The sequence below is a fragment of the Parasteatoda tepidariorum genome, chromosome 11 (genome assembly GCF_982258835.1).
Source record: "Parasteatoda tepidariorum strain Cologne lab strain chromosome 11, Ptep-v5.0, whole genome shotgun sequence".
Taxonomy (NCBI): domain Eukaryota; kingdom Metazoa; phylum Arthropoda; class Arachnida; order Araneae; family Theridiidae; genus Parasteatoda; species Parasteatoda tepidariorum.
The window spans coordinates 8535771-8563335 of NC_141765.1; the positions used below are offsets into that span (position 1 = coordinate 8535771).

At 28.5% G+C, this 27565-nt stretch overlaps 1 protein-coding gene across 4 annotated transcripts in view; it reads left to right on the forward strand.

Annotated features, from left to right (window-relative positions):
• The window catches only part of LOC107455242 (neuropeptide CCHamide-1 receptor-like), a 330478-nt gene that overhangs the window by 276764 nt on the left and 26149 nt on the right, over positions 1-27565 (forward strand). For 3 of the 4 annotated variants that reach the window (XM_071187546.2, XM_071187544.2, XM_071187545.2), the window contains one exon: positions 15924-16051. The gene's annotated coding sequence lies outside the window, so the exon portion shown is untranslated. Of the gene's footprint in view, positions 1-10630; positions 11477-15923; positions 16052-27565 lie in introns of those variants that run through there. The other variant, XM_016072744.4, reaches the window with a different exon arrangement.

Consider the following 27565-nt stretch of genomic DNA (forward strand, 5'->3'; position numbering starts at 1 on the left):
CATATGGAAAAATTGTGACAAAATTACCATAGGGGAGAGTGGGGTCAAATGTAACATTTTTTACTTAACTATTTTTAACTAACTAAAAATACAATATATTATTAGTATTAATTGACAGACGAGTAAAGTCGACTATCCTCTACTAGAAAAAAAATACCGTATTTTAAATGTTATTATATTAGTTATTAACAATTTTTGACAGTCGTGCACTTGTTACAATTGTCCCCACTTACGGGGTCAATTGTAACAGTTCATAAATTCAACTAAAACATAGTTAATTATACATATTATCATAGTTGTGATATATTTTTTTATTGATCAAAATAGTAGTGATATTTTAGAAGTAAAAATAATAATGAGCAGACCTAAAGGGTTAAACTTTCAACTTTAGGGGGTTAAAAATTTTAATTTATGCTGTGAAAGGTGACAAATAAAATAATGCACATGCAACATAAATAAATGATATAGGAAACTATTGGTGGTTCTTAAGGAGTTAAGTAATGGTTTGTAAACATAAGATTATTTATTTTCAGCTGTTCCAATTGTCCCTATACTTATTATTACAATCGTCCCCAAGACGCCATTTCAGCTTCATTTGTTAAAAACAATGCTAGTTAATTAAACAAAACTAATTTTTTTATATTGAAATGTTAATTAAGGTGTCCACTTACATATTCGGTTAATAATTTTTATTTGTTTAAACAAAATTACTTTGTCACAGTATCATATTCTAATACCAAAAAAAGTACTTACGTAGCGTGAAAATATCTTTTGTGATCTAACTCTTTCAAAAGTACATAAAAATGGTTGCCAGCAGGGGTGTACGTGTAGATTTATTAAATACACCTTGTGCGCCACCTGGGAACCAAATCTAGAACCCGACACTCGAAATTTTTGCTCTGTTACAATCGTACCCTGTTACAATTGACCCCACTCTCCCCTACTGTATGATAATGACAATTCTGGTAAATAAAAACAAAATAAATGGTATTTAAGCCATTCATCTGATCATCTAGTAATTTTTCCTTTCATATGGTATCGGCTTACGGGAAATTCTGGTTTTCAAAATTATAGTTCTTATTATCTCTTAATTAGAAAAAAAATACAACATTTAAAAGTACTTGCAACCAAATAAATGGTTTTTATGCCGTTCTCTAAGATATCGCGATATAATTACCAAAATTTGCCACAATTTAAAAATTTTATCACATATGATAAAGACATGTTTTATAGTTAATTTTATCAAAATCATTACCAAGGCACTTCAGTAAAATTTACTGAGGTGTTCTTATACAGTCAGAAACGCAGCAAATTTTACCATAATCTGGTAGTTTTGAGCATGCTTTTTTTTCTCAGTGTACTTGATCACTGAATGTAGGGACATGAGATCGTTTGCGCTGTACTTTTTTATGATTAAAGTATTTCTTTACAGTGAAAATATAAAACTATTTTTTTTGTTTTAACGTTTCTTTTGCTTGCAAAAAATATGAACAAATATAGCAAGGTGGATGATTACTGCACTTTCTTTTGGTCCGTATCCCGATATACCAATGATAGCAAAGCAAATGGGAAATATTTGAGTTCACAATAACAAGGTAACAAAATTGAACACTAAGATCTGTACATGCACTGTTAGAAATTTCCCGGAAAAATGGTTTAATAACGATTTATTTTATTGTTATTTTACCATATTCAAACGAAGCAGTCCAACAATCATAAATAAGATGGTAATTAACTGTTAACTGTGATTAAAACCCCTTAATAATTGTTTTCACCTAATACGGTTAGACAACTAGGAATAGTATCGCACCAACTAGGCCCATCTAATGAAACCACTTATTTCCTTGTAGCTAAGTACATATTATGACCGAGGAAGATAATCTGAAAATCACATGACCGACAGAATGGGTGTTCGAGTTCCAGCCTTAACACCACATTATTTACTCCATTCCCTTCAGCATACGAAGAGTTTACAGTGTCTTGCACTCCCTAATGTATGACTATTAGAACATGAATTTTAGCATAGATGGCAGCAGCAAAAAGCTTCTTAACTACAAAAGATATTAATATTTTTATTTCTTATGAGAGGAAAAAAAAAGCCAGATAAACTCATTATAAAACGGAGCTTAACCACAACCTAGCAACGCCCATTACCTAACAAAAAGTTTAGCTCCAATGCCCAGTTAAGAAACATTTTTATAGTTTTAAAATCATGCTACTTATAAAGGGTTATAAAACTATGAATATAAAAATATATAGTTTTTTAAAAACCATGAATACGAAACTATACGGGTTTTTTACTATACAAGCTGTAAACGGCTTCAAAACATTTAAAATTAAAAATATTCTTTACCGTAAACTTTGCCGTTTATGATGAACAGACTACAGTTGGTTATTTTACCGTAATTTTACAATGACAATTCTAACAGTATACAGGGAGCAAAATAAAAAGAATATCAACCAGAAAAACCTTTATTCTTAGGATCGAATTCCATGAATTTTCTAAGTGTTAATTATACTTGTTTAAATATCAACCTCAAATATGCTAATTAATTACTGCTATTAATTAAGTTATAGAATTAGATACAAAGACATATTTTTCTGAATAAACATAGCTTTTATCAACGGTTTTGAATTTTGAACTATCAAAATAGAGAGGGCAGCCTCAATCTGGGAAATATGGCTCCGATAGTTTTATCAGGAGAGCAATCGAATTTCTATTTTGGCGAATTTTGCTATATCTCGAAACATTTTTAAGCAAATCTAATATATTTCACGCTTATCTCATTAAGCTAACACCACAACTATTAAAAACTATTTTTAACACGAAAAAGATTCTAACTCTACAGTATTATTTATAGAACTTTTGGTATTGGCACTTATTGCTTCTAATTTGCTAAAAGTTTTAATTAACCCCTTAAGCCAAATCTTAAAACACGTTTATTAATAGAGGAAAACAGACAAATATTAATGATAAGTATTGACCTGGAATCCATCTAGTAAGTACTTGTACCTAATCGAAACAAAACAAATTCTTTCTTTTTCAGTCACTATTACCTTAATATGTTGCACACTGTCAGACCCTGGCACTCCCTTTTTGTGAAGTATTTATCTTGACTTACAAGGGTTGAGCAAAATTATGGAAACACTTCCATACTAACACATTTTTTATCATTCTCTAAAAATACTCAAAAAATCATTTTATAAATTTATAAATGCTTAGGTTATGCGATTTCTCATACTTACCAATAAATTTTAAAGTTTTTAGAGGTTTGAAAGACAGACAATAAATTACGAACGGAAAATAGTTTTTTTCAACATCCTGTGAACCAAAAAATCTAGCAATAAATGTGTAACTTGTAACGATTATTTTGTTTATTATGTGCGATAATTGTATAAAATTTCCTAAACCTAGCCTAAAAATGAATGGAAATAAGAACATTTTTATCAAAAATTATCTTTTTGTCTCAAGTTTTTTACGATAACATTAAAAATATGCAGAGTGATTCCGCAATGTGACTTATTTCTAATGCTCTTTTTCAGATGCGCGTGTGATAAACACTCAAAGAAAAATCAGTTTAACGTTGAAAAATAATATTGGTACCTAAAAAAACACAACAGGACACTTTAGATCAGAAAAAAATCGAACCATATTTCCATTCAAACTGAGCTATAAGATCATGTAATCAATATTAATAGCAACTAATTTGCACCATAAAAATAGTTCGATTTGACGCCGATATAAGGTTACAGAAAATTTAAACGCTTCTAAATTTCTAACAATGTACTCAAATGTCTGTAACGATTCTTACGAAATAATTAGTATTAGTATAAAGTTTGCTGAACTATTAACAATGCTATTACTTTCATTGCGAAACAATTTTTTAAAACATATAGTTTGAAATACTATGCAAAGCTGTTCAATGACATTTCAACATCTTTATTTAAGGGAACATATTTGTCAAACTAAACCAAAGCGAAGCATCCTTTAATAAAGCTTCTCCTCTCACTACATTTTTATTCTGAAAGAGAGAAAGAAACCCCATTTCTCATAATATTATGGACATATTTTTAGACATAAGCTACTATAGAACACCTGAGAATGTTTTCAACACCTTAGCGATAAAAACGAACATATATTCTTGTCCCAAACCAATTTGCGGTTCCGCTGCAAGCTTTAGTTATAAGGATTGACAACATATTTTTCTACTTATTGATTCTGTTATCTTTTGGGACAAAATCCCGAGAGAAATTTTCTCTTTTTTATATAACATAAAAGAACGGAATGCCAATTTCTTAGATGATGTGTATCAGATATTTTAACTCTTGAGTAAAAAATCATTCCGGGTTATACTGTTTGTCATCATATTTGTTTTTAATTCCTCTTCATAAAATTTTTCCGTCGCATTTTAATAAAAATGGGAATTTTTTGCAATATTCTTGTGTTTCTTATTGAGAGTAATTTAATCATTGTTCTAGTCAAACCACGGTGATTACTTATTATTGAAATATATAAAAATGCGTACTTAGTTTTTCTTAAATCATATAAATTATATAATAACCATGGTATGGATACAATGCTATTTTACACAAGGAAAAAACAATTTTCCTAATATTTCATTTGCATATAGCGTGTTATATATATATATATATATATATATATATATATATATATATATATATATATATATATATATATATATATATATATATATATATATATATATATATATATATATATATATATATATATATATATATATATATATATATATATATATATATATATATATATATAGTTCAAAATGAAGAATAAAACAAAGAAAAATTAAAGACGTATGAAAAAAGGGGGAAATAGTAAGTAAAAAAATAACAAACAGCAGTTTAAAAAAAAAGAAAAAAAAGAAAGGGGATTAAAATTTATTCAAAAAACCGGAAAAAAAATATAGAATCTTTTCATCAGCCCACACGATTATATCCGTAAAACAGAGTGCTTTCTGATATTGTATCAATAAAGCCAAAGCAAAATATATTAATACAATAGTGTGAGGAGCACTCAAAAAAAAAATTTATAAAAGTTACAACAAATAAAAATTTCCGTCCGTGTAAGTTGATCTGATTTCGCTACTCGCTTTATAGTCCATTTTTACTGTTTTTTCTTTTCTTTTCTTTTCTTTTCTGTTTTTGCATGTTATTTTTACTTATTTTTACTTTTTGTGTTCTGTTTTATTTGTTGTAATTTTTAAAAAAAAAAATTTTGAGTGCTCCTCACACTATTGTATTAATATATTTTGCTTTGGTTTTATTGATACAATATCAGAAAGCACTCTGTTTATCGGATATAATCGTGTGAGCTGATGAAAAGATTATATCTTTTTTTCCGATTTTTCAAATAAAATTTCCTCCCTTTTTTCTTTTTTTTTTTTTTTTTTTTTTTTAAACTGTTGTCTGTTATTTTTTTACTTATTATTTCCCCCTTTTTTCATATGTCTTTAATTTTTCTTAGCTTTATTCTTCATTTTGAACTTATCTAATGGGTTCTGTTTACTTGCAGCTTAAGCGCAATAAATGAAACTTATTGTTTTTCTTAACTTTCTTCGTGTTTTCTTGTATTTATTTATTTACTATATATTTATATATATATATATATATATATATATATATATATATATATATATATATATATATATATATATATATATATATATATATATATATATATATATATATATATATATATATATATATATATATATATATATATATATATACACCAAAGAGCCATTACTTTATGACCGCCCTGCTGATAACATGTAGGACCACCTTTAGCCCTCAAAACTGCTAGTACCTGCCGTGGCATTGATTCCACAAGGTGCTGATAGGTGGTCTGAGGTATCTGGTACCAAGCGCTCACCAACTGGTCCTGCAATTCCCTCACATTGCGAGGGGGTAGCGTGGCAGCACGAATTTGATTTTCCAAGTAGGACCACAAATGCTCTATTGGATTAAGGTCAGGTGAATTTGGGGGCCAAGACATGACTTGAAAGTCACTGGAATGGTCCTCGACGATTCGACCCTTATGACATGGTGCATTATCTTGTTGGTAAGCACCATCCCCCGCAGGAAAAACTGTTGCCATGAATGGGTGAACCTGGTCTGCAACTATGTTCAAGTAGCTTACGGAAGTCAGGGATTGTTCTATGAGGATTATGGGTCCAAATGTGCTCCATGAAAACATTGTTCCTGGGCGAGAAACCATGAAAACTTGGGCGAATCCATTGCTATAGTTGGAGGGTGGTCATAATGTAATGGCTCTTTGGTGTATATATATATATATATATATATATATATATATGTATATATATATATATATATATATATATATATATATATATATATATATATATATATATATATATATATATATATATATATATATATATATATATATATATATATATATATATATATATATATATATATATATATATATATATATATACAGAGAGAGAGCACAATAAAGACAAAAAGGATGAAGAGAAAAACAGAAAATTAGGAAAAATAATAAGTTTTTTTTGTTGTATTTACTGCGCATAAGTTGCATGCATACAGAACTCATAAAATATTTAAAGATATAGAGAAACCATGAAAAGTAATATAATAATGATTAATAAAAGAGGAAAAAAATTATTAAAATAAAATATTTTTAAAAACTCCTCACACTATCGTGTTTTTATATTTTATTTAGGCTATATTAATACATTATTCGAATGCACTCCTTACTGTGGATATAATCGCGTGATCTGATGACGAAGTTATAGCTTTTCATACTGTTGCTTTACAGCTTTTGTGTTGCAGCTTTTTTCAAAAAATTTAAATAATTTTTTTTTAATATTTTTAAAAAGATATTGCTTTTTATAATTTTTCTCCTCTTTTATTAATCTTTATTGTATTATTTTCAAAGTTTTCTCTATATTTTTAACTATATATATGCATATAAACCAATATTTAGGTGAAATTAATATTTGTTTTATAAATGTAGTAAAAAAAGAACAAAATATTCAAACTATAAGTTTACATTTATGCTCTTTTCTTATAGTACGAGATATATTTCGATCATAGCGCATGCATTCTGACCATAACATATTACTAGCAGCGAATAGAATTTCTCTTCTGGCTCATGCGTTAAATATTCAATTCTCTTTCGTGGTTTAGTTTGACAACCGCCTTACTTAATTTTCCAGTTAGACGTTTTACTAAAAATTTCTAACTGTTGCTTGACGTAAATATGGAATTCTCCTTCGAGATATAGATTAATAATCACTTCAATCACTTTTTAAATGAAGTTTTTTCTAGCTGCATTTTTAGATTTTCCCAAAAGTATTACCATTATTTTATAAAATTTTGACATAGAGAATATACCTGAGGTAAGGCAACACATAATTTTATTTTAATTATAGAAACAATCGTAGTTTTATTTTAATAACAGTTTACAAATGTCTAAAATAAAATGTCCAAAAAATCAAATACATTAAAGCAATTGAGCTCCCGGAGCTTTCTCGGTTTTATATTTCACAATAAAAAGTAATCTCATAAAATAAAGATTATCCAAATAAAAGTTTTTGTTTTCTTCTTTAATTTTATTTATGTATTATGTCTAGATATATCTATTTTAGAAGTAGTTCTATAGTACCTCAGGATTCAAATCTTTCGTCATTGCTCTTCATTTTATTTCTAAATGACCTCAGTGAAAAATTCTCTTAAAAATTCTAAATATTTAATTTTAGCAGATAATATTAAAATTTCGAAGTTTATAAATATTATTTTTGATGCAAATAATTTGCAATAAGACCTAGCTAGCTTACAACTTTACAGCATTTTTAACGAATTTGCTAAAGACCTTGATATTTTTGCTATGCATTTAGTATTTTTAAGAAATTATGTCTAAATTTTTTATCACTGTATTGATTTTCTTTTTTCTCATTCTACGACACTGTAATTGGGTTTTTTTTTATCTTCACTAATAAAACTTTCTTTCAAAAATTAGGGTAAAATAACAGGCAGCATCCTGTCCATCCGATTAACGGTAAAGTTTACGGCAAAGAGCATTTTTTACCTTTACCATTTTAAAAACCGCTAACAGCTAGTATTCTTATGAAACCATGAATACAGAAGTTTGCTATTTTTCAACCCTTTATAACTGGCATGGTTTCAAAACCTTAAAAATGAAATTTCGCTGGACATTGAAGCTTGGCCTTTCGTTAGGTAATGAAAATTGGAATTAGTTGTATTTTATGAAATAAACCATGAAATGTGGGTTAATTTGTTTATCTGGTTGTTTCACCTATTATAAGAAATAGAAACACAAGACTTCCTTATGCTAAGCAGCTTTATGGAACTGCTATCCGTATGAGAATGAGAGTATGGTATTCTAATAGTCCAAGGTCACAAATTAGGGAATTCAGGCTACTGGAAACTTTTCATGCGTTGAAGAGAATGGAGGAAATATTGAGGTGCCAAAGCTGGGGTTCGAACTCTTGTTCTGTCGGTTATGTGATTGACAGATTAGCTCTCTCGGCTATAGCATGAACCCAGCTACAAGTGACTTCATTATGAGGGCCTAGTTGGTGTGATAAAATTTTAGTCGTTTAACCGTATTAGGTGAAAGCAGTTAACAAAAGAATTTTCTCACAGTTAATAGTTAAAATACCATCTTATTTACGAGTATTTCACTGTTTTGGAATATAGTAAAATAACAATTAAATAAATTGTTATTTAACCATTTTTTCTGAGACATTTCTGACAGTGTGTAATGTATGTTAGTCGTTAAAATAAAGTGATTTATTATTACTGAATTAGAGGAAACAATACAGTTTAGTTTTCGATTATTTCTTGCATTTATTTACAATAAAAAAGCTACATGAAATAATTTTATCAGATATTTCAACATTTAGCTTCTGTAATTAGTAGTTTCATCAATTAAAAGTATTTCATTCAGCAATTTATAAGGTAAATGCAATGATAGCAACTAAGTAGAAAGTTTTCTAATTGGAAGTTTTATTTCAAATTAAACAACTACAGAAATAAATTATCAAATGAATGAAAATTTACTTATTTGCAATAACTTTAATTCTACGTAAATTCATAATTAGTGCACGTCTTTGAGAGAAATATTTTTGAAAAAATCAATTTGAAAGTTCATTATTATTTATCAATTTCAAAAAGCCCTCTCGAAAATTAAAATGAATTTTGCTGTCATGTAACATCTAAATAATTTAAACTCTACGTTATACTTTTCAACACATAAGTTTAAATTCTGATAAAAAATTTATGAAAGGAGAATTTTTGAAATTTAAAATAAATTAAAAACAATATAAGTAAATATTTCTTTACAAGTTTATAAATAATGCGAAAAATTTTATTTCGACGTTTTATGCTAATATGATTATAATAATGTTATTATATAACAAATGTTATAATTTTTTTGTTTATTTGCATAGTTTTAAGTTGTTTTATCGCTCAGCAAGTAAAAACATGGTATTGTTAACAATTCACAATATATAATCATTGTTAGAAATTTAATGGAAAATTTTTGAATTTGAATTTATTCTAAAATAAACAAATGTTGTAAATTTTAGGATTAATGTTTCGGTTTAAAAACTAATTATTTTTACAATTTGTGCAATTTTTATACTAAGAGTAATTCTCTTTTTTGAATTTAAAGAGCAAAACAATTTTCCACATAATTGGATGAAGTTATATAACTCATGTCTAAATTAAATATTTTCTTTTACGCTTTAGTTTGGAAAGGAACGTTATCAGCCTTTTTCTCACTAAATTTCTTTTCATACAAATGGACAGAAGTTACTAATGATGACATTGATAAAAAATAGACTAAATCCGTTATTGATCCTTCATTATTTCGTGCGGAGTATAGAAAAAGAAACAGTAAAGTAAATACGCATAATCTTACTTCTAAGATAGTTTCTAGCCTTAATAAAATATGATATAAATGTATCTCATATATTAATTAGATTTTTAAATTAACTTCAAGATAAATTATTATAAAATGTTATGGAAAAGAAGTATTTTCTTTAAGAATTCTCGAAATACACTATTTTACATTCATTTAGTTAAAAATAAATTCAGTTCTTAATTGATCTTTTAGTATCGAATGACAAACAGATAAGTACAAGTAATGATTAATAATTCTGAAAAACAGTAGATGAATTCAATAGTCAAGTCTAAATGAACAAACCTATTACCCGCTTTAGATATTGGTAATCTGCACAGTCTTGGAAATAAAAATCTCACTTTTGACGATCCTTGTATGCTGTATTTTAGAATTGGGAGGTATTTGCGAATCATTTCGTCAAGAAATCACGTGATTTGTGACAAAACACAAACTCTAAAATATATCGGAATAACTTAATAATATATTTCAACTCGGTACCTCATCACTGTGACATCAGGTCACAAGTTTAATTTAATTTTGTTATAACTTTGTTAATTCCTGATACGAAATCCTTATTTACTGATCTAATTCTTCTCGCCCCTTAATCTGTAGTGCAATGGGGACTTTCTCCCCCTGACTCTCCGTTCACATTCCTTCAGCCCTACCTTTTTTCTTAGGAAAGACAGCTGTTTACCGGTATCTTTGATGTCAGCGTGTCCTACAAAATCTGAGATATGTTCCATAACCGTAACGCTGGTAAAATAATTGTGATAACATCTCAACTTTTTGAAAATAGGTAATTTGACTTTAACTTTAAGCAAGAGGATAAATATCGGAGCGCAAGAGATGCTCGTGGCATTCAAAAAAAAAATCTTTATATGTAGCTCTCCGCTTAACGGAGTTTTCATTTTTCTCCTTCCTCCCCCCTTGAGGTTGGAGCATGGCGTTACGACCGCCATCACTAATGTTAGCGGCTGCATATTCAGTTTAAGTATGAAACAATATATTTTTCTTTAAAAAATCCATCTCCGATTCTCAGCATGGTTTTGGTGAAAGGATCACCGCGCAAAATGATCCTATCTAAATGACAGTGTTTGCAGCTTCCCTTTGTGGAAAATGATGAGATTCATCAGAATTCCTATTGACATGGCGTCATATCGGTTGTCATGGTTTTCGCTGATAAATGTTTGCAAAAGAAGATGGCTATCCTACATCGTTTCCTTTTCGTCCTTATTCTACCACTTTTCACTGAAGTTGTCCGGCGTTGATTGTGCTTTTTTTGGGCTTGCGGACTCGTTCTGGCAGAACGAAGACCTCGAAAATAAAGAACTTCCAGTCTCTCCTATCCAATACCATCTCCATACGCTTACTGTGTTTTGTCTTCCTGATGCTGAATTAAGTTATAATAGAATAAATATGAACTTTCCACTTCATCTGAACTTGTTCTTTAATTTTTTACTCTTTTGTGGACAATATATGGATTGTTTTCCTTTTTAGTACAGCTATCTGGACCAAGCCAAGGTATGATTTATTACTTCAGTTTTTCTATCGGGTTAATTAACGCTTTAAAATGTACTGCCACTAAACCTATTTATCATGTGCCTTCCTGTTTTTGGTATAATTTTAAGTAAACTCTTCCCTTAGTATTCATTTTTCGATACCCAACCCTTAACGGTGCAATCACAGTGCATTGTTGGAGATTGTTAACTAGAATGATGAAACTAGAGTGAAGATCGAAAATAAAGTACCGAAGCAAGCCAACCGCCTATATGGTGGTGAAGAAGTTGGCCTCATAACAAGAAGATCCTGCGTTCAAATCCCGCTTCGGGCAAGCAACTTATTTCTCTGTTCTATCTGTCCTCTTTATGTTGTTTGGGCGACATTAATTCACTAATGTGGTGCTTACGATAAAGTGGTTATTAAAAAAGTTAGATACATAAGGCGTTTTTTCGGGGGGGGGGATATAAAATTGCCAAATGGTTCTTTAATTTTGACGAAATTCGATTCCTCGAAGAAATAACGATAATAATTTCGTCATTTTGGCAAACTTTTTGCTCGAAGCATATACCAGGGAATGGTATCGTCAAAAACGAAAAAAGCTTTTTGAAATTTGAGCATCTATTTTTTTACAGTGTAAGCACTTGAAATTTATATTATGTCGCATTCAACGATCAGGCAGTGTAATGCACGTAGACTTTTCAAATTATTTCTGAAGTAGAATTCCAGAATATCGCCAATCGTTCATTGGTGTAACTTTCGTGCATCGTTAACTATCAAATTACAATAAAACATAATCTATTTGCCTTGAAATAAGAATAACTATCACTAAGATAGAATTCAACACTATCTTAAAATGAAACATAATCTATTATCTTGAAATAAAAATAACTATCACTAAGATAGAATTCCATACTATCGGCATTGATCCATTGGTGTAACTTCCGTACGTCGTTAACAATCAAATTAAAATGAAACATAATCTATTTATCTAGAAATAAGAATAACTATCACTAAGATAGAATTCCAGATTATCACCAATAGCCCATTAGTGTTACTTCTGTGCCTCTTTAAACATCAAATTAAAATTAAACATAATCTATTTATCATGAAATAAGAATAAAAATTTGTTTAACAACTATTAGTTACATAAAAACAAACTGCATTTCAGATAAATTCGGTATGAAACTCATTGTCTTAAAATCAGTAATAGAAGAATAAAAAGTTGCCTCATCTTGTATTTTGCATAGCGATTCCATATTAGATTCAGCTCAGTTACGATCAAAGTTTGTATGTTTCACAACGGAAGCACATTTACTGTGTGCATATCAGATACCTTTAATTAGATTTAAATTCAATTAAAATTCCTTCTCGAAACTAATCTCAAATTCTGGTGTGTCTGGGGAAACAAAGTGAAAAATTTCTCATGACACTTGAAACGGAAATTGTTAATTCTAAATGAAATACATGGAATCAGAAATAATTTTTAATATAATACTTATTTTGTTTAAAAAAAACTGATAGATTTGAAGACATCTGCATAATGGATAACTTCACCTTTTATGTTCACCTTAGTCTCAAAATTATTTATTAATATACCAAACGTGTGTTTAAAACTCAATTAGGAGACATACTCTTGTCTCGATATTTAAAATGAGCCAAATTTAATAGCGAAATTAAAAGAGATGTTTATACCGAATGTTTGAAATTAAAAAGAAATATTTTGGACAGTATCAATTATTAAAAAACCATTGAAGTATTCATTTAAATTGAATCATGTTTCTTTTCAAGTTAAATAGTACTGCCGTGCAATCAAATTAAAGATATATGACAATATGTTTATACTTAGCATCATATTAAGATAGCAGAAATTTTAAATGATATTATAGTTTAAAAGGCTCCAAAAGTTTAACCATGTTAGTGATTAAAAACAATATTTTAAAACATTGTACGAGTTGTTAATTCTCAATTAATTTTCATAAAATATAGCTGATTAGTATAAGAGATATTCTTAATGCAATAATATAGCATAAATTCTAACTGTCGTATTCTAATATTTGAATATAGAAAAATTAGGACTGAAATTTAATTTGAATCGTGAAAAGACGTGAATTGTATAAGAATTAATCAGTGATGAAAATACTGTTCACTGAATTAATGACTTTAAATTACACCCAAGAAGAGAGTTATGAGATATTAATTAAAGTATTAGAGTACTTGATTCTTTTAAAGAATTAATTGCTCCGTAATTATGAGAATATCCTTGTGATAGACACGTTTCTAATTCGAATCTTTATCAATGTTAGTAATTTTCTAGAAAAATTTACAAAATATATTAGCTTACTTCTATTTTATTCAGTTTTCCAACTTATTTTTAAATAACTTTTAAATGCTTACAAATAAAGCATAGTATAATTCTTTAGTTAATGGTATTTTAAGAGTAAATGTAAAATAATTATTTTAAATTTCTAAATATCTCATTTAAGATAATTGTAAATATTTTTTAAAAAATTCAAGCAATGTAGAATTGTAAAAGAGACTAAAAAAGATAATTTCTTTTTTTTTCTCAAAGACTTTTTTGAATTTGCTTGATCTCTTTTAAAACATATGTAAATATTTTTTCAGAAATCTTCGAACTGCATAAAACTACAACTATATGAACGATATTTGTTTTTAACCAAATAATATAAAATAATGTTAACGAAATTTTGAAAAATATATTTCAGTTATAAACAAGCAATGTTTTAAGTGTAAAAACTTGCGCCTTCTTAAATAGGCCAAGAAATAGTTATTTTTTATTATTTAGATTCAAATTTGTATGCTTCAAAATTTTCATGAAGTTTTTTTTCTTCAGATTACTTGAAATTGTTGCACTGTAAAAAAATCTATTAAATTTATAGAAAAAAACAGGCAGCTGGTATTCCAGTATAAAGCCGTTTATTTCACAGAGAAACTCGATTATTTAAAAACATGCGCCTGCTTTTGAAGCAGGTAAGAACTATTATTTAGTACTATACTCTGTTATTTAAAAAAAGCATGCTATTTTAATTAAAAAAAATCCATAAAATGGCTAAGCCAGCATTGTGGTCGGTGGAAGCCGAGCGCTGATTTTTCAAGAGTCTCCGGTATACGAACCCGGGTCACCTCATTGAGTGGTGAGGGTTTTGTCCCCTGAGCAACGGCAACTCAAGGATTTGGCTATGAAAAAAATCTTAAACTACCTGTAGCTTAAGAGTCTTACTTATCAAAATCTTATTTAAGTGAAAAACGTTTAAAATTGTATTGGCTCTCTCTTATGAAATTATCTGATAATTTAACTTATTGCAAAATTCTACCTAAAAACTGATAATAATTAAGTAGAGTATAAATTAACAATAAAGTCGAATTGCAAATTTATTTATACAAAACCACAAAATAGTTTCTGAAAAGTTAGAGAAAGTATAAAAATAATCATAAAATGATTTTAAAAAAAAACAATAAGATTATCTTATGGTAAGCAAAACTGCATGTCAAAAATTAGAATTTGAATTGACAATTTTAATCCCTTTTTAATTAGAATGGAAAATAGAGAAAACTGCTTTGTAAAAAACAACTTTAAACCTCCAAATATAAGGAAAAAGTCAGTAAAAAAAACGGGAATTTTTTGCAAAGCGCGACTAACGATTAAAAGCAACAACAAAAATCTGTATTTATTTTTAAACAGCTTTTTTTCTGTAAAATATGTGGTTTTTTCTGTAGAATTTAGTTACTTTCCACAGTGTAAGCAAAATTTAAAATTTTTAAAAATTTCTTAAACGTATCCCAATTCATTTTTTTAGCATCGCCATTGGTGTTGCTCAACATGCTCTTTCATTTCCTTAAATCCTTTAGTGTTTTTCATTTCTATTAAAAATGCAGTATAAAAGGATAAAATAATAGATGAAAAATATTATTTTAAGAAGAAAAAAAATTTTAATACAAATAGTTTGTTTATTCCTTGGTAAAACATTAATCCTTATTATTCTTGAAACAAGATTCTCACTAATTATAAGCAAATAAGAATTAATTAATCCTTTCTCTTAAGTCTGTGAAGAATTTATACATTCTCAAATGATAAAAATAAAATTAGAAGAAGATACTAATTTTCAAAGGCTTAATATTTGCTTTGAAAATTATGGACGGAGATTAGAAAAGCTAACGGCAGAATTTGAATAATTAAGTACAATTTTTGGGGGATAATTTATTTTATTTACAAATCAACAAGTTACGCATGGTAAATTTGATAGTCATTAATATAAATCCATATGAAAAAGAGATTTTACAAATTTAAGCGTAGTTAATTACTATTTGAATAAGTCAGCTGAATAAGTAAAAAGAGAAAAACAGAGCTTTCCAACAAGATTAAGAAAAAAACTATTGCTATTGGTTATTAGTTTTTCATTAATCCTGTTGTGATGGGAATAATTCTATTAATCCTGATACATTATTTTAGGTGTGCACTCAGAATCAAGGAGACTGAACGGGACGATTCTTAAGAGATTTTAAATAATGAGACTGAGCTTGGTAAGAGCATTTAATTCAGAGAAATGAACTAAAGGTTTCATAAGAAATTATACAATTGTAAGTAAACGTTTTTAAGAACCTTTTAAAAGATTTGCAAGTGTAGCATTCAATATTTCTGAAACATGAAATATGTAACTTTTGTGCAATATTTAAATTCATACAGAACTACAGAAATTAATCGTTAAATAATGACTTTTATTTAAATTTTGTGCCAATACAGTTTTATCAATTGAATTGTTAAACGTGTTTTGTACTGAAAGTTATATTTAAGCATTATTTTATTATATATCTTGTAAATAAACTACATATATGAAACTAAATCATGAAGAATTTTATTTCCTGGAATATTACAATCTAACAGCAATTAATCTTTTATATCATCTCGGCCTATAATATGAACCACATCAAAAGCTTTCTTCAAAACTCATTTATTATTTATAAATACTTGCGATCATTTAAGCATTAATCAAATTTCTCTTGCAACGTGAATGTGATATCCATACAATAAGGTTTCAGGAAATTGGTATAAAATCATCAAACAACTAACAAAATAAGAATACTTCATTCTCAATAATTGATAACTCTTTTCTTGAATGGTAAATTGATAACTCTTTTCTCACAGCACATTGCAACATCTCTTGCAAACTAAAAGAAAAACACATTATCAAGAACCATGAATCATCTTTAAACGTGGCAATCATGGGGATTGTATAATATGTATATGACTTATGTAGTTTTGATAAGTATTTCTAAATCTTGTTCTATTAACAACCCTTTAACATTTCACATAAGTAAATTATTATTATTATTGTTAACTATTCCGTTTGAAATTAAATCTCAAATTTATGTAAAAAAATAGTACTACTGATTATAAATTCTGTTCGATGTTAACGTTTCGAATCACGTTATCTCATGAAGCATTTTTAAAATGTAGCATTTATAGTTTCATAGCTTTAAAAAGCTATTAAAATTAAGCTACTAATTTATAATTCATTAATTCAGCTGGATAATGTCAACTAAAAATTAATTAACTGGCATTACTAAATTGTTCTTCTCGAAATAGATATAAATTGCTTTAATGAATAATATATTGCTTTACTAAATGATATATTGCTTTTTGAAACTAGTAAATAAATTTAAGTGAAATGTTAAACTTTAGAAGTAAGTGCCTAAATTTAATTTGTAATTATATCACTGATTTGTAGTTTTAATCATTGGCTTTGAAAAGCATGCATAAAATTCTCTAAATTTATTTACTTTTAAAATTATTGGTTATAAAAATGAATGAGTTGCGCTTCTTTTTGTCATATAAAATTTATAAATACATTTAGCAACCTACAATGTGAATTCATTCCTAATAATGCGTGTAAATGGCTAATTTCTTAATTTTAATATCAGCATTGAGACATACAATCATATTTTATCTGATCAATGAACTCCTAAAACAATAAAACAATATATAATTTTGCCTAAAACACTTTATTATGATCAAAATTTGTGGTTTCAGCCATGATCTATAAGCCCAAACAAAAAACGAATCTAAATACATAAACAAAGTAGCAATCGAATTTCATGTTAAACAATGTAAAAAATATTCCTCCAATAGCTCACAGATCAAGGAGTAAGCACTAAATGCAATTAATATAAAACTTTTATTGTTTTAATTCCAGCAATAAAAACGAAATTAATAGCAAAAGAAGACAAATACGGAATGCCATTTACATGTGACAAAAAGTTTACGATTAAACTTTTTAGCTTTTGGAAACTTTTATTGTAAAACTTTTAAGGGGACAGGCCGCTTTCTCACTGCTCAAAGGAATTTATTTACAAATTGATTTTTGAAAAATGAAAATACACTATTTTTTATCCTTTTATTTTAGTGTATGCCTCTTAAATATCTAAATACAGATGTTACAATGCAGATACTAACTTTTCTTAATAATAGTGACAACAATGAAAAAAAAAAGCGTTATAATTGTATGTTATTATGAGAAAATAAATCATTACTTCAAAATATTTGAATTAAAAACTTTTGAGGAAATAATAATAGAAATAAATGGAAATTTTTGAATTTTAAGAAAAAGAAAAAAACAATTAAAAGTCATTTACATCAAAAATCAGATTTTTAGAAAGTTGTCTAATATAAGCCCCTTGTGCCTTCTTGTGCATTGAATAATCCCCTTCTGCCACGCATTCTATTTCTATCCACTACAGAATCTATGTTGTGGACAAGTATAAACACGTATCCAGGTAATAAAACCTAAATAGACTAAAATCGAAAGTTATCCTCACTGTTATTACCTGTCACTCTATTTCTATGATGTATTCATGCTGACTTATTTAGAGATCATATGTGTACTATATGCGTCAACATAAGTGTATCAAAGTAATGGAATAGCAAGTAAGAATAGTGCACACTCTGCTAAGATGAAGGTGACTCTAAAAGAATGATTTTGTTTTGTTTCTATAAGGTACTTATCTTCGAAAGTTTCTATAAAGGTAGAAAATACTTACCAGATGGATTCCATGTCCTTACTGTCATTCAATATTTGTCCCCTTTCCTCTATTTATTATAAGATTAAAGAAAAATTTCGATTTGCCTTTAATTAAAATTTTCCCAAGATTAGAAAAAAGCCGTCCCAATATCAAAAGTTCAATAAACAATAAGGTGAAGTAAAAAGGCAGACATTTTTCTTATAAAAAACTAGTTTTTGGAAGCTGTGGTGTTAGCTTAAGAAGAAAAGCGTAAAATACATAGTCTATAAAATAATATTTTCACCAGAGCAAATTGCTGTAAACAATAATTTTAAAAAAAGAATAAGAATGATGTTTGTGGCATACTATTTTATATTTCTTCAACACTGAATGATGTTTGTGCAAACATAAAAATGAGAAACTTGTTTCTTACAAAATTCTTCAAGTAAAAGTTGAAAATCGAGAAGAAAATACAGCAGTCAGAACAGGAGCTCAGAAATTCGCCCTAAATTTAAAAAAAAACTGCATTTTTGCAATAGAATTATTACTGATTATAAATTATTGAATTCAGAAAAAATTAAAAGAGTCTCAGTAAATTTGTTGACATTTACTGAGGTATTTTAAAAGGGGGCAAGCAAAATGAAGGCCCTTTCTATGCATTATGTTGAATCGAATGTAATGAATATCAAGTTTAAGGAATATAATTTTTATGAATTATAAATGTTTTTATATTATATGTTTTGGCTAAATACGCAGTTCTGGAGGCTAGCACTACAGCCATTTAGAACTGTTTATTTTTAATTAGAAAAATATTTGGGTTTTTTTTTGCTCCACCATTAATGAATTATATTACAAAAATTATAAAACATATTCATTTCATGAACTATGATTAAAATGTAGTTTTGTGTTGTGTGAAACAAATGTCAACTTATGTGCTATTCTTGCATTTAAAACTCAATATTTTAAAAACTTTATCCTTCAAACTATACATTAATAATGAAAAAGCTCAAGACATGCATTAACTTTACTTAATTGAAATTTTACCATACGGAAAATAGCTTACCACTCAAGTAAAAGCTTCATTTTTAGCAGTAACGTTCGAGAAAATGAAAAGATAAAACATTTTTCCCATGAAACTAAGTTACCTACGTAAAACATTTTGTTAAATATCATTAACTTTAAAAACGCATTTTTCATATTCTAATTAGATTTCACTTTAGAGTGAGAATAAAAAAGAAATTGAGTTCTTTTGTCTCAAAGAATCTTTAGAATACTTTTAAACAGTTATCTTCTTGCTCTATTAGTGTTACATGAAGCATTTTAACTTTATCAAAATTGAATTAATTGTTTTCGTACCATTCATGCGTTTAATACTCATCTGTGTATTTTTGTGTGTTCATTCGCCTGCATTGCTTAATAAATATTTCAAATACAATTTTTTTTGTTGCTTAAGATGTATTTAGATATTTTTTTTTAAATTTTGAAGTCCATTAAGACGATACATAAACTTTCAAAAATCTAACGTCGTATTTTTATCCTATTAAATAACTGCTTCTAGTTTCATTCAAGTGAGCAACAACAAGAAATGAGATCATATACAACAAATAAAGTTTAGGCTATTTTTTAAAATATAGCAGTTTTGATATTTAAATCTCAACATTGATAGGAACTAAGGTTTAAATTGACTATTTTTAAAATATAATAAAATTAAAATTCTAATAATTGAATCAAGTCAACTGAAGTTAAATTTTAGCTCAATTAATATAAAAAAGAGGAATTATTAATATTAAATACCGGAGGGTTATAATTAAAGTTCCACTTTGAAATGGTCACAAAAGGAAAACTGCTGGACCAAATGTTACCGAACTTAGTAATAGTTTGAAGGAGTTAATGAGGATTTATTTTCCACCAAAAAAGAAGTTCAGACACTAAAAACCAGTGAAGGAATGGCACTGAATTGTTATTCGAAATAATACATGAAGACATCATTTTAAAATGTGTTTAATTGTTTCTGAAGCGTGTTACGAAGCATGTTCAACGTGGCGTCCACCATTTTCCAAAAACAAGTTAAATCATATTTCTCAACAATTGCACTTAGCAAATCAGGGAAAATGCTACGGACATGTCAGTGTGTCGAATCTTTCTGTTTCGCCAAATTGTTTACAGCATTATCATATCGCCGTAAACAGTGCTTTTGAGAAAAGTCCATAGCCAAAACTCACAGGGGTTGAAGTCTTGTGACCGGGGGAGGTTAGATTCCGACATTTATTTCTTTTAACAATATTGCATGCAGCACACTTTTCCCCTCTGGTGATGAGATTTTTAAACATTTTTGAGGGAAATAAATCCCGAAGGCTTCCTTTTAACTATTATCAAGTTCGATAACATTTGGTTCAGTAGTTTTCCTTTGATAACCATTTCAAAGTAAAACTTTAATTATAACCTTTATTATCAGTTTATATAAAAATACCAAAAAAGATAGAGAAATCTTACCTGTTTTCATTATTGTCTTTCTCTTGAAGGCATGCCATGCTCAACCTTTTCCTCCAACTGCTTTCATATCTCCTTTTTCTTTGATTAAATGTAACAAATCTCAGGAATTGCCTGATCAATTAGTAGATCACGAGCCCAACAATTAAATGTTGTTTTGAATTAGTTTCATACTAAAAGTTCCTTTGTAAGAATTAAATCCTAATTATTTAATGGATTTTCTCCATCCGTATTCAACAGTTATTAATTATCAATGGAGATATCCCATGTAGTAGTTGCATTTAATTGAGCACTTTGAGATATTCTAGAAAGCTAGTTTTAGACTTCCTCATAAATCTAATTTTGTGTGACGATAAATGTTCCCTTTTACTACATTTTAAGACAGTTTTTAATGAAATCATTATAACAACATTTTGTAACATTCTTTAAGAGTTCTTTAAAAAATAGAACCTCGTCGTATTAAAAAACTAATCCTCAAACATATTTTATTTGTATAATAACCATTTTTAGTTAAAAACATTCAACGCGTCTTTTTTTCCATGTTATAAATTATCCACAATTAATAAATTTAAACATTAAAGATTGAGTAAATATTGGTTATTATATGGGTGATTCTTCTTAAACATGGCAATTCGGACCAAAAACTTTCTTCAAATTTAAAGTCTTCAAAATAATCTAAATTTTTTTTGCATGCTTCTTTAGTTACATTTATTTTATTACTTATTTAGTTATTTCTTTAGTTACATTAGTTACAGTTTTTTTTTTGCATGCTTCTTTAGTTATCTTGCAGACGGCAGAGTAGTTTATCGACATTTACTCTTGAAAAAAAATAAAATAGAAATTCACCAAATCTTGAATGCCAGGAAAATGACATATTAGCTCAGAAGTTTAAAAAACAGTCATTTTAAGTTAATAGTAAGTAACTCAACTTAAGCCTCTATGTTAGATGGACCATAAATTGCTTAAATTAATTATTTTTATCCACTGTAGAAGGAATCAATTTTTTTTAGTTACTGATATGTACAGAATAAAATTGTGTATACTCAACCATTAAATAAATAAATAACTTTGATTACATCCAACCATATTACAATCATACATAAACTTGGTATTAGGCTAATATTTGCTTTTCCTTCTTATAGTATTAGCAGTTAAAAAAAAATTTTGGTAGCATTTCAATGTCCTGGAATTCATAAGCCAAGAAAATAACAGCCAGGATAATGACAAAATCGCCATTTTATGGCATATAGCTTTACTTTAATTTAATATTTTGGCCTAAGACGTTTACATTCTGCAAAAAACAACAGGATTTCTTAAAATAACTCAGATAAATCTATGTAGTTTATGTTATTAAGGATTTCAAGAAGCCAGGAAGATGACAACACAAAAACCTACTCATCTTGAAAAAAGTTTTGAAATAGATTTCGAACCAGAAAATTGGTTCTTCATTCATGCAACAAGACATGTTCATATAGGAGGGTATCTAATCAATCTATTAACATAAGATATTGATAGCTGGCTCTATCTATTTTGGTTATAAACCACTAAATAAAAGTAGCCAGGAAAATGACAGATTTTCTTGAGACAAACAAATTTTTGACAGAAAAAAAATTTTTATACGAAGTTTTTGTAAATAATATCCTCTGCGTATATTCTAGAATTGCTTGCACCGATTGAGAAAAAGAAAATTAGATATTGAAAAATGTATGGGAAGTTTTGAAGCTACCGTCATGTGGGGCTACTTTGTGCAAATTCGAATTTGGCCCTTTTCAAGTGCTGCTTTTCAGTACCATGTTTTTTTCACGTTAAAAATGTGTGGCATTTGAAGATATAAGTCTTCTCTATTACTACAAACGTTTTTTCGAATTTTAAAACAATCTTAGAGTGTGTTTTGTTTATCCAATGTCAACAACTTTACGAGAGCGTCGGACGTCGAAAACTGTGCGTGGAAACTTTAGCTGTGAAATGCAAAGACGTTGATAAAACAATTGTCGTAAGTGCAAAATTTTTTATTTATATATCAATATACAATTATATCATGTTAGCGTTAAAAAATTTTGAAAATTAGTAACAAATAAACGGAAAATGAAAAAAAATGCACTGTGGGGGCTACTTTGTGCAAAGTTTCATTCGTTTTTTCTTTTTCGACAGAAAAATGGTCAGACGTTTTAAAAAAAATACCTGGAACGAGAAACTACCGTGATTACACTTTAGAAAAGCTGCAACAATGTTTGCAAACAGTTGCTGGTGGTATGTCGATTGCAGAAGCTTCTCGGATGTACAAAATCCACAGAAATACTATCTCTAACAAAATTCACAAGAAACACGTGAAACGTGCTGGTAAACTATTATTTTTCTTCTACAAAGATTTTTCAATGAATTAATCAAATGATTTAATACATAAAAATATATTTTATAAGACATCAGATGATTTTGACAGAAACTGAAGAGCAAATTCTGTCATGTTCATTCAAGCATGTTATGTTCAAATTTATCAATATTATAAATGTTAACGAATATGTAATAAATATTATTTTTGAAATTTCATCTATTTCAATATTAAAAAATGTATATGGTTTCCTTTTGTTTAAACTCGAATATTTTGAAATAAACATTCCTTTTAAGAAACAATTCTTTATAAAAAATGGTTTTTTGACGCTGAAAATTATTGTCAAACTAATATCTTTACATATCTTGATGTTTTTGTTATTAAAAATGTCAACAATTAACTTTTTTAACAATTTTATATTTATATTTTACTAAAAACATGATTATTAAACTGAATTCCTATAGCTGCACAAAGTAGACCCTCCTGGGGACTACTTTGTGCAAGGTATGTTTTGACTTATTATTTTTAAATATTACATACAAATAATGCCAATATTGATCAAATTCACTCGTCTGAGTCCAGTTAGGAATATAATATCGATAAATTTTGCTAAAATTTGAATTAACATAGTTTTTTCTCATGTCAAAGTTCAAAAACTGCGAAATCCTGCACAAAGTAGCCCCACATGACGGTACCTATTATTGGAAACATAGTTTGGGATATGCCAGGAAAATGACATTTTGAAGTTCAATTAAATTTTTTAACTATACAAAACAGTCGATGCTAGTGCAAAGTCATTTTGAAATGCTAACAGCAATGCAATTTATTAATTTTTTTTTTAAAAACGTTCTTTTAGTATTATAGTATTAGATCTTGGAGCAAGGGACAGTGAATTGTCATATTTCGTGAGAATCACCCATATACATACAGTTGCTTGTTGGAAAAGAAAAAGATTAATAAATAACGGTTTTCTTATTAACAAAGGAATTTAACTTTTATTTACTACGTATCAGTAGTTTCCAAACTTGCATCTTATATTCGTACACCCTAAACTTACATTTAACAGTTAAATTACTATTTTCTTAAAGAAACAAGTTAAATTAGCATCAAAGATCTGCTCTTCAGAAAAATCAAGTGATTTATTTTATCTGGGACTAAATTAGTTGTGAATTTCATTTTTTAAATTTAACATTTAAACCGAAGGCACCTTCTTAGTAAAAATAAATTTAATGGCGTGTAGCAAATACGAATTAAGAAATGTTCATTTGTTTAATGTTAGATAGGGATGTTTAAATATAATTTTTGCGCTGTTATGATTACATTTCTGCTTAATTTTATTACTTTGCTCTAACTTAATTTTACTTATATCTAGATAAAAAAAATAATTTTAAATTCACAAAAATTAAGGGTTAGATAATATCTGTGATAAAATAACGCTTTAAATATTATAAAACGTTTATGTGTATTACGTAATGCCTACTTCCTCCCTTTTTACTAAAATATTATTAAATAACCACTGATAACAACTAAAGAATTATCTGTTAAAGGAAAGTAGTCCTGAAAAATAATTTAAATTATTCTAGCTTATCATTCCGGTTAAAATTTGATGAAACAAAACACTCGGCGAGAACACACATTATCGTGAAAATTGGATAAGGTGCAAACGTTACAAACGTTAGCTAGAAAAATGCTTCAAGTACTCACAGAAACGTCTCCCCGTTTCTGAAGTCTTCATTTAAACATTTTTAATACGATTCTGTTATAATTGCGGTATTTCTGTGAAAACATTCCAAATATTATGATTCTGATATACTTGAAATATTTTCGAGAGAAAAATCCCAGTTATATTTTATGTCACCCAGAATAAAACATTTATAAGATTATTATTCAGAATTGCACTTATATCCATAAATTACGAATAATGCCAGCTCTAGCAAACAAAGGTTCGGAAATAAAACAAATGTAACTTATTCATAAAGTCCATTTAATAAACAAAAAGTATAGAACAGAAAAGATTGCGTAAGTATTACGTACTACGTTTACGTCATACTACGTCATAAAAACAACGTTTTTTGCTCCTTGGAGCAATAATAAAAAATATCTCCTTTGCAAAAAATTCATGTTACATGGCTGGTATGATGGTTAATATATTGTATGCCGCCATGCGATTAAATACAGTCCACACAGCATTTAAGCATGCTGAGTATCAAATTATCGAGCTGAGCTTGAGTATGATTACTCCACTCATCAAGCAATGCTCTCTGAAGTACCATTACATGTGCAAAAAATGGTTTACTGGTTGCGCTCCTCGGCTAAATAGATTCCACACATGCTCTATTGGATCCAAGTCAGATGATAATGCTGAATATTCCATGCGAGTGATATCCTCAGATTGAAGGCATTCGCTTTCGATGCTTGCTTTGTGAGGACGGACGTTGTCCTCCATAAACACAAATTCTGCCTCCATGGCACCCCTAACAAAGAAACATGTTGTTCCAAAATGATGTCTCGATAAATTTGACCTATCATGGTTCCAATTTGAACAAGCAGATCTGTTCTGGATCCCAGTATTATTCCACCCTAAACGAGGAATTCTGAACCAATGTAATGGTATCGTTCAATGATGGAGGTAATGGGTACCTGGTCTCCATATGAAACTCTGACGTGAATCAAACTGCAAGCTAAACCTGGATTAGTTGGAAAACGTCTTACGAGCCCATTGATGTCTACATTTCATGTTCTCTAACCCAGGCTAATTGGCGGCGACAGTAAGTTGCTGTGATTGGAACGCATCTAACAGGCCTGAGAGCATATAGACCAATATTTTAGCAGACAGTCTGTAACATCTACTGACATTTCCATCATCCAAACATCCATCCATCATCCATGACATTTCCAGCAGCTGCCAAAACCTAGAAATGACACTTTGGCTATCCCAAGATCCTCGGATACTTCCATCTGAGTATTCTCACATTATAGGAGGCCGATAACACAACCACTATTTAACCAGTCATAACTATTCGGTTATGCACTGAGCGTTTTACAAAACGCTTGCTCACAATTTCACTTCTTTGACACCACTCCTTACATAAGCCTCTCCCCCTCCCGTTGGCGTTTTATCGGCGTCATCTGGTGGCTTCCTGTAATTTGCCTACAACTCTTCAAGATGTGTGTGATAATTATACAGCTGAAACTTTTGCTTCAAAGTTCAATTTGCGTGTGCTTCTGAATAATTCTTCTTTTATGAGCATGAGTGTATTAGTTTAATTTGCATACCTTAATAGAAAAAACTATTATACAGTGAAACCTCCATGAAAGACCACCTCTATTTAAGACCACTTTTGAGAGGCACGGAATTGTTTCCATAGACTTTGTGTTGGAGAAAACCTTAAGGAGAGACCATTAAAACCTCTCCCAGCAACCAGGCAAACATCTGCACCAAAGGCAGAAAAGGTCAAAGGAGGAAGCACGAAAAAATAACAAAACAAATAAGTAAATTAAAATGTATTCAAAATATTTTGTGTGTAAGTTCTTATTTAGAGAGCTCTTTTTGACAGTACAACCTCATGTTACAGTCAGAGTGCACTAAATACGATGTTATCAATGATTTACTGTTAGAATTTAAAAGTTAAATAAGAAAAAAAAGTTTTTTTTGAAAAAAACACTCATCCTAAACATACAAACCTATTATCATCTCTTAAAGCTAACTAATTTTTATTATATAAAATGAAATGCAAACTTAAACGGACAACATAGTTGTTTATTTATTTAAAATAGCTTTATCATTCATAATTGGTAAATTTGTTTTTACACATAATTTTATCAGTTGAGATCATTTTTATAGACGCTAAATTTTATTGGTTGATCCGTCTTTTCATGACGCCAGCAAAAGTGTCATTTCCGCACCAAGAAAATGACACTGACTAAAATTAAAATTTTTGCGAAAAATCATGTGCCTTCGATAACTATTTTAAAGTCAATGAAGGTAACCTCCATCAACGAATATTTTACTTTAAAACGGAGAGTGGTCGCTCCCGAGAGGTTTCACTGTACTTAATCAAAACATAAAACTTACTTATACAACAGTTTTTATTTAAATCTTTTTCTATAACGCAACAGTTTTTGTTTAATTCTTTTCGTATAATACATTTCTCACACTTCTTGATGTCAATGATTAAATTTAGTTTTATTTCAATTCTCTGGCAACCTTTAATAGTTCACTTTATTGATAAAATAGCTGCTATTTATTAAGAATTTATTTGCTGGGTGATTTTAGT